At 39.0% G+C, this 9,346-nt stretch overlaps 1 long non-coding RNA gene across 1 annotated transcript; it reads left to right on the forward strand.

Moving 5' to 3' along the window:
- The first annotated feature begins 5,974 nt into the window (after positions 1 to 5,974).
- On the forward strand, positions 5,975 to 8,543 carry LOC101851979. The gene is made up of 3 exons (XR_220846.3): positions 5,975 to 7,053; positions 7,574 to 7,672; positions 8,199 to 8,543. It is a non-coding gene; the product is annotated as an uncharacterized LOC101851979 (long non-coding RNA).
- The last annotated feature ends 803 nt before the right edge of the window (positions 8,544 to 9,346 follow it).

Here is a 9,346-nt window from a genome sequence, read left to right on the forward strand (position 1 = left end):
CTGTCAGAATTGTATCAGTGGTGTTGTAAAATGTATACTCAGTGGATCAAACAAACACTGCCAGCTGTTCCTTTGGCTTTTGACCATCCTGTGGTAGGTGCTCTGATACTACCAGTGGGACAGAACAGTCTGTAGGACCACCTATGTGACTGGAAGACCTCAAATATGAAGTGATGAATGATGGGCACCCTTAGAAGGTAATTGTCTTTGAAATATTTCTTCATATAATTTTTGTACTAGCAAAAATAATATTCATTGGTGCCTGAGAAAGTTTCATTTTTTCTTTCATCAAAACGATTCTGGAGGGCCCAGTTGACCTACGATTGGATCAACGGACTGTTTACATCGAGACTGTCAAGAAACGAGAAGTGATGGTCAGCATCAGAAGGTATTTGGCATTTAAGTATGTCTTGCAACACTATTCAATGAGACTTAAGTTCCATATTAGGGCGTTATCTAACTCATAATGACTATGAAAGTTAGAATACCTATCTATGAGGTAGGGTTCAACTTAAAATGTCGGAAATCTACACCGTAAGTGATGTAAATTGTGTTGAGGGTGTAAAAAACTCCCACTCTAAAAAATAATTAAATGAACACTTTTCCTAGTTACTAAGTTCTCTTATTGATCATAATAGTCAATAAAGGGCATTTCAAAATTCTTTGAAATTATTGACGCATGAGGATTTCCTTTGATGCATCATCACCAGGACGTCTACCTGGCAGGTAGACCGTTGAGAGGTCCATAGAACTGCCTTCAGGAGTGGCACATCAGACAGTGCCGGTTGACTAGATAGTGCTGGAGAACTGTCTATCCCGACAGTGTGTTGAAAGAATGGAATTGATGAATGATGATCAGCCTTAGTAGGTATTTGTTTTTAAAAGATGTTTCGGAACACTATTGGCAGATACATTAATCTCCAGTTAGGACATTATTTAATGGGTTTTACAAATATTGGTAAGAGTTGAACATTAATTTCTTATTATAAATCTAATTCAAATAGAAACTGTCTTATGATATTGGTTGCTTCAGAATCTTTGCCTTATATTATTCCATCTCACTAGAACATTTTTTGAACATTTGACCCGGTGGCTCTTGCTTTAAATCATAATGTAATTTTTGCATTTTGGCCTCCTCCTGCCTTTTACTACTTTTCTGCCAGTATAGGGAATGATTTTGTCCTTTGAAACTAAATAAAAACGAAGTAGATGTTAAAGAATTTTCTTTATTGGCACCGGTATAGAATATTTTTATCCTATGATACTAAATAAAACACGATATGTTGAATTTTCTCGGACACATTGAGAGTGCCGTAAAACACCCACTCAATCATTCAATCAATTTTTGACACTTTGTATTCAATCAATCTATCTTTGACACATTGTTTTCATCACCAGAACTGCCTACAGCACCTGTTGATCGCCTACAGGATCAGAAGATTGTCCATATCAACTGTATCGAGAATCAAGAAGTGTTGTAGGATGGTCAGCCCTTGAAGGTATTTGTCTTTGAAAGATGTCTTGGCCTGTATAGACGTTTAAAAAAGCAATCAGAATACGGTCCTAATTTTAGGTAACTTGAAAGTTTCATTTTTACTTTGAGGTTTCTCTCAAAACTGCCACTAGACCTGTCTTATGGCTCCTGAAAATAGACCTACGAATGTTGCTCGTAATCGACGTGATTCAAACGAAAACAATTAAAACGGTTTGCTTCAGTGTCATTGGAAGGTTGTACTTATTTTTCAGCTTGTATTAGCCATATCTGTCTTTTCACACCAGCGTAGGAATTCTGGTAGCTCAATTTTGAAATGATTTAAAGGTGGACACAATGTAGGGTTTATACCTTTCCTTGAAGAGCAAAACTTCCTTTCTGTGTCACATGTTACAATTTTTTCTACTTAGCTTATGTAAATAGAATGTGCTGCATTTAAATAATCAGGTATGCAATAATCTAGATGCTCGAACATGAATGTGGTTAAACTCAAAATTTAATAATTCAAACTGATTTCACTTTGAATTTATTTTTCTCAGAATACTGTCACTCATCGGACTTTCCGGCAAGAAGGCACTGACTTTTTCTCCTAATGCAGCTGGTGGTTCTGTCAGTCATAGACTATGGGCTGGGCATCCTCTCCCTGTCCAAGACTCACATAGACAGGTTGGAGAGAGTACAAAATGCAGTTATGAGGGCCGTTCTAGGTTGCACAAAGGACACCCATGTTGTCTGTATGAGATACATCCTTGACCTGGCCAGCATCAGAATGAGGCATCAGGTGGCACAGGCAAAGCTGTACTTGAATGTTTTGGGAGACCCGAGGCATCCTTTGCATGAGAACCTGGGCAGCATCAAAGGAAACAGGATCAAACGGGGCAGGTCATGGATGGCAGAAACCGAAGACTCCTTGAGGAAAGTTTGTGGCATCGATGAAATATGCTGTGGAAAGGAATGGTTTGAACTGAGTCCCGATTGCAGAAGCCTGGCCAACGTTCACATCACTATGGGTCGTGAAAGACGGGAATGTGCTGCTGTCATTAACGACAATGATATACGACAGTTAATTGAGGAGCATTCCAAGTCAGAGGACCCAGTGATCTATACGGATGGATCAGTCAGGAGGGGTGAGAGAAGTGGATGGGGTTTTGTGGTGTACAGTGGGAACAAAAAGGTTCTTGGCATGTCAGGGGCCATAGAAAGAACAACTTCAAGCATGAACATGGAGATTGAGGCCGTAACAAGAGCGCTTGGATGGCTTCATAATACAAGACCAAGAACAACTCATCTCATCCTTGTCACGGACTCCCAGAGCATCTTGCGAAGGGTTGAGAAAGGGCTACTTCGGAGTGAATGGATGAACCCAATACAACACTCATCACTTCGAGCAATCACATGGATATTCTGTCCTGGGCACTCTGGAGTGAAAGGCAATGAGGGGGCTGATAGGCTGGCAGGCAGTGCCGTGGTTGATGGTGAGGTGAAATCTAACAAAGGAGAAGTGTTGAAGACCCCTGAGAAAAAGTTGCGGGAGGAAGAAGACAAGGAGACAGCAGTACACCACGCAATCATTAAGATGCGGGAAATGGGGATAGAGAGGGGAGAAGGAAGAAAGGAACGATTATCTGGAAAGACGTCGCCATAATCAGACAGCCACCGGAACAATCAGTATGGATACCTTGCGGGCTTTGGCGCTGGGGGGAACTGAGCACTTATGGACCTATCCGGTGTGCAATGACGTTGTTGCCCAGGACAGGTAATACAGGAAATACTGCAAGCTGTTCCTTTGGCTTTTTGCCATCTTATGGTAGATGCTCTGATACTACCAGTAGGACAGGACAGCCTGTAGGACCACCTATGTGACTGGAAGACTGCAAATGCGGAGTGATGAATGATGGGCACCCTTAGAAGGTAATTGTCTTTGAAATATTTCTTGCAATCCTACTCACTGCCTTATTATGGACTTATGTTACATATAATTTTTGTACCAACAAAAAAAATATTCATTGGTGCCTGAGAAAGTTTCATTTTTTCTTTCATCAAAACGATTCTGGAGGACCCGGTTGACCTACGACTGGATCAACGGACTGTTTATATCGAGACTGTCAAGAAACGAAAAGTGATGAATGAAGGTCAGCATCCGAAGGTATTTGGCATTTAAGTATGTCTTGCAACACTATTCAATGAGACTTAAGTTCCATATTAGGGCATTACCTAACTCATAATGAATCTAAAATTAGTATACCTTTCTATGAGGTTGGGTTCAATAGAAAATGTCGGAAATCTACTCCCTAAATGATCTAAATTGTGTTGATGGGGTAGTAAAAAACAACTCCTACTCTACCAAAAAAAAAAAAAAATCCAACAAATTTAAAGTAAACACTTTTTCGAATTAAGTTCTCTTAGTAATCAGTGTTAGCCAATAAAGGGCATTTCAAAATTCTTTGAAACTATTAATTGACACAAGAGGATATCCTATGGTACATCATCACCAGGATCGTCTACAGGGCAGGAAAACTGCAGAGAGGTCCATAGAGCTGTTTTCAGGAGTGGTGGATCATACAGTGCCGTGGATCATACAGACCCGGAGAACTGTCTATTTCGACTGTGTGTTGAAAGACGAGAAGTGATGAATGATGATCAGCCTTAGTAGGTATTTCTTTTTAAAAAATGTTTTGGAACACTATTGGCAGTAAGGGCATATTTAATGGGTCTTATAAATATTAGTTAGAGTTGAACATTAATTTCTTATTATAAATCTAATTCAAATAAAAACTGTTTTATGATATTGGTTGCTTCAGAATTTTTGCCTTATATTATTCAATGTCACTAGAACATTTTTAACATTTGACCCGGTGGCTCTTGCTTTAAATCATAAATGTGATTTTTGCACTTTGGCCTCCTCCTGCCTTTTACTACTTTTCTGTCAGTATAGGGAATGAAGCCCACGTGGGACGCTCAATGTTAAAAACAATCAGGAAACGACAAATGCAGTTTTTGGGACACCTGAATAGACATAAGGGTCTTGAACATCTAGCTCTCACTGGCAAAATTGAGGGCAAGCGAGGCAGGGATAGGCCCAGAACAACATACCTAGGGAACCTAAACAAATGGGTAACAGGGAAAGATCAGGGAAACTTAGCTTTTCTGAGAGCATCCGAGCAAAGGAATGAATGGAAAATCATGATCGCAGATGTCTGTCGCAGATCTGGCACTGGAAGATAATGATGATAGGGAATGCTTTTATCCTTTGAAACTAAATGAAACGAAATAGATGTTAAAGGATTTCCTTTATCGACACCAGTATATAGTATGCGTTTAACCTATGATATTAAATAGAACACGAGATGTGAGATTTTCTTTACATTGACAGTACCGTAAAAAACACCTACTCAATAATTCAACCAATTTTTGACACATTGTTTATATAACCAGGACTGTCTACAAAACTGGTTGATCGCCTACAGCCCCCGAAGGTTGTCCATGTCCACAGTATCGAGAATCAAGCTGTTGTTGGATGATCACCCTTTGAAGGTATTTGTCTTTGAAAGATGTCTTGGTCTATTTAGACGTTTAAAAACAATCAGAATACCTAATGCTAGGTTAACTTGAACGTTTCATTTTTATCAAAAGGTTTCACTCAAAATGCCACTTGACCTGTCTAATGGTTCCTGAAAATAGACCTACAAATGTTGCTCGTAATTGACGTAATTCAACGGAAAACAATTAAAGATGTTTGCTTCAGAGCCATTTGAATGTTGCACTTATTTTTCAGTCAGCTTGAAATGGTCATGTCTTTCTTTTCACACCAGCATATGAATACTGGCACCGCAATTTTTAAATGATTATAAGGTGGACATAATGTAGGGTTTATACTTTGAGCAAAACTTCCTTTCTGTATCACATGGTACAAGTTTTTACTATATAGCTTATGTAATCAGAATGTGCTGCATTTGAATAATAACGTTTGAAATAATTTAGATGCTCGAACCTGAATGTGCTTAAACTCAAAATTTAATAATTCACACTGATTTCACTTTGAATTTATTTTTCTCAGATTACTGCCACTCATCGGACTTTTCGGCAAGAGGCACTGGTGTTATCAGTAAGTCTACGGCAGAAGGTAAAAGGTCAAATAAACAACCGGTGGTGTTTGTTTTCATCCATTTTTGAGTATACATTTTACAGCATCATTGAAACAGTAATGGCGGTGCAGCACCAACAAGCTGCAAAGAACAAGCTAGTATGCAAAATTCACTTCCAACATTCAAGCTGAAAATATTAGGCAGCTCTTCCCACCCAATTCTACTACATCTGTCATCCCTTTCCCCCTTTAAAGGACCCATACCTACACTGCTGTGGCCCTGTAAGGATAGGCTGATAGAGAGCTAGGTGGGCAGGGTTGGTTAAGAGTAGGATTTTGTAGATAGTATTGCCATGGCCATGGCGGGAGGGAGTTGAGGGGGCAGTGTACGATTTTTTATTTTATTTTGGTGGGGGGTGGGGTGGTGGTGGAGGGAGGCAGAGGTAGATTGAGTCTTTTCAGGGGGAAGGGTGTGACGGGTGTAGAGCTGGCTGGGAAGAGCTGCTTGCTGATTTTCAGCTTGAATGTTGAAGTGACTTTTGTATAGTGGGTTGTTCTTTGCAGCGTGTTGGTGTTGCACTGTCAGAATTGTATCAGTGGTGTTGTAAAATGTATACTCAGTGGATCAAACAAACACTGCCAGCTGTTCCTTTGGCTTTTGACCTTCCTGTGGCAGGTGTTCTGATACTACCAGTGGGACAGGATAGCCTGTAGGATCACCCATGTGACTGGAAGACTGCAAATACGAAGTGATGAGTGATGGACAGCCTGAGAAGGTAATTGTCTTTGAAATATATCTTGATATTCTACTCGTTGACTTATTAAGGACTTATGTAACCTATAATTTTTGTACTAGCTAAAAGAATATGCTTTGGTACGTGTGAAAGTTTCATTTTTTCTTTCATCAATACGGTTCTGGAGGGCCCGGCAGACCGACGATGGACAAATGGATCGTTTATATCAAGACTGTCAAGAAACGAAAAGTGATGAATAATGATCAGCACCAGAAGGTATTTGTCATTTAAGTATGTCTTGCAACACTATTCAATGAGACTTAAGTTCCATATTAGGACATTGTCTAATTCATAATGATTATAAAAAAAGAATTCCTATCGATGAATCAGGGTTCGACTTGAAATGTCGAAAATCTACACTCAAAGTGATCTAAATTGTGTTGATGAGGGTGTAGAAAACTCCAACTAAAAAATTACCCAACAAGTTTAAAATGAACACTTTACATAATTATTAATTTGTCTTATTGATCAGTATTATTCAGTAAAGGGAATTTCAAAATTGTTTGAAACTATTAACACAAGAGAACCTTGTCCCATCATCACCAGGATTGTCTACAGAGATGGAAGACCGGACGGAGGTCCAGAGAACTACCTGGAGGAGTGACGGATCAGACAAGCCCGGAGGACTGTCTATCTCGACTGTTCGTTGAAAGACGGGAAGTGATGAATGATGATCAGCCTTAGTAGGTATTTGTTTTCAAAAGTTGTTTTTGAACACTATTGGCAGATACATTAATCTCCAATTAAGACATTATTTAATGGGTCTTACAAATGTTCGTAAGAGTTGAACATTTTCTTATTATAAATATAATTCAAATAGCTGTTTTATATTGGTTGCTTCAGAATTTTTGCTTAATATTATTCAATGTCACTAGAACATTTTAAACTTTTGCCCTGGTGGCTCTTGCTTTAAAATATGAATGTGATTTTTGCGTATTGGCCTCCTCCTGCCTTTTACTATTTTTCTGTCCGAAAAGGGAATGCTTTTATCCTTTGAAACTAAATGAAACGAAATAGATGTTAAAGAATTTCCTTTATCGACACCAGTATATAGAATGCTTTTTACCCATGATATTAAATATAACACGAGATGTAGGATTTTCTTTGACACGTTGACAGTGCCGTAAAAAGCACCTACTCAATAATACAACCAATTATTTACAATCAATCAATCAATCTTTGACACATTGTTGTCATCACCAGGACTGCCTACAACACCGGTTGATCGCCTACAGCCCCCGAAGATTGTCCATGTCCACAGTATCGAGAATCAAGCTTTTGTAGGATGATCAGCCCTTGGAGGTACTTGTCTTTGAAAGATGGCTTGGTCTATTTAGACGTTTCAAGACAATCAGAATATCTAATGCTAGGTTAACTTGAAAGTTTCATTTTTATCTTAAGGTTTCACTCCAAATGCCACTGGACCTGTCTAATGGCTCCTGAAAATAGACCCACAAATATTGCTCGTACTTGACGTAATTCAACGGAAAACAATTAAAGCTGTTTGCTTCAGAGCCATTTGAATGTTGTACTTATTTTTCAGCTTGCAATGGTCATGTCTTTCTTTTCACACCAGCATATGAATACTGGCACCGCAATTTTTAAATGATTGAAAAGTGGACACAATGTAGGGTTTATACTTTCCCTTGAAGAGCAAACTTCCTTTTTGTATCACATGCTATAATTTTTTTACTACATAGCTTATGTAAATAGAATGTGCTTTTTTGAGTAATAACGTTTTAAATAATCTAGGTGCTCGAACATGAATGTGCTTAAACTCAAAATTTGATAATTCATACTGATTTCACTTTGAATTTCTTTTTCTCAGACTACTGTCACTCATCGGGCTTTTCGACAAGAAGGCACTGGTGTTATCAGTAAGTCTACCACAGAAGGTAGAAGGTCAAATAAACAACTACTGGTAATGTTTGTTTGATCCATTTTTGAGTATACATTTTACAGCATCATTAAAACAGTAATGGCAGTGCAGCACTAACAAGCTGCAAAGAACAAGCTAGTATGCAAAATTCACTTCCAACATTCAAACTGAAAATCATTAGGCAGCTCTTCCCACCCAATTCTACTTCTGTCACCCCCTTCCCCTTTAAAGGACCCATACCTACACTGCTGTGACCCTGTAAGGATAGGTTGATAGGGAGCTAGGTGGGCAGGGTTGGTTAAGAGTAGGATTTTGTAGATAGCAATGCCATGGCCATGGCGGGAGGGAGTTGAGGGGGCAGTGTACGATTTTTTTGTGGGAGGGGGGTGGAAGGGAGGCAGAGGTAGATTGAGTCTTTTCAGGGGGAAGGGGGTAGCAGGTGTAGAACTGGCTGGGAAGAGCTGCTTGCTGATTTTGAGCTTGAGTGTTGAAGTGACTTCTGTATACTGGATTGTTCTTTGCAGCATGTTGGTGTTGGACTGTCAGAATTGTATCAGTGGTATTGTAAAATGTATACACAGTGGATCAAACAACACTGCCAGCTGTTCCTTTGGCTTTCGACCATCCTGTGGTAGGTGCTCTGATACTACCAGTGGGACAGGACAGCCTGTATGATCACCTATGTGACTCAAAGACTGCAAATAACAGTGATGAATGATGGGCAGCCTGAGAAGGTAATTGTCTTTGAAACGTTTCTTGCGCTCTACTCACTGAATAGAATATGAAAATATATAGTTAACGTTATCGGTGTATATATATACACATACACTGGAATTTATATTGTATATACAAATGTAATAAGTCTTTTCCATATAAATAAAAAAAAATCTTTGTTCGTCTTTTTAGCATAATGAAAATAGTGTGATCGTGTGCGGTTGAGAGCTCCGAAAGATTCTTACTTAAAACTGATTTTGTAGCGATGAAACTTGTTGGCGCTTAAATGACCAAAATTGTGTCAATAGTGCCGTAAAACATCTACCCAATCAATCAATCAACTACTCACTGACAAAAGACATTATGTAACTTATGATTACTTA

The sequence above is a fragment of the Aplysia californica genome, unplaced genomic scaffold (assembly GCF_000002075.1).
Source record: "Aplysia californica isolate F4 #8 unplaced genomic scaffold, AplCal3.0 scaffold00507, whole genome shotgun sequence".
In the NCBI taxonomy this organism is placed as follows: Eukaryota; Metazoa; Mollusca; class Gastropoda; order Aplysiida; family Aplysiidae; genus Aplysia; species Aplysia californica.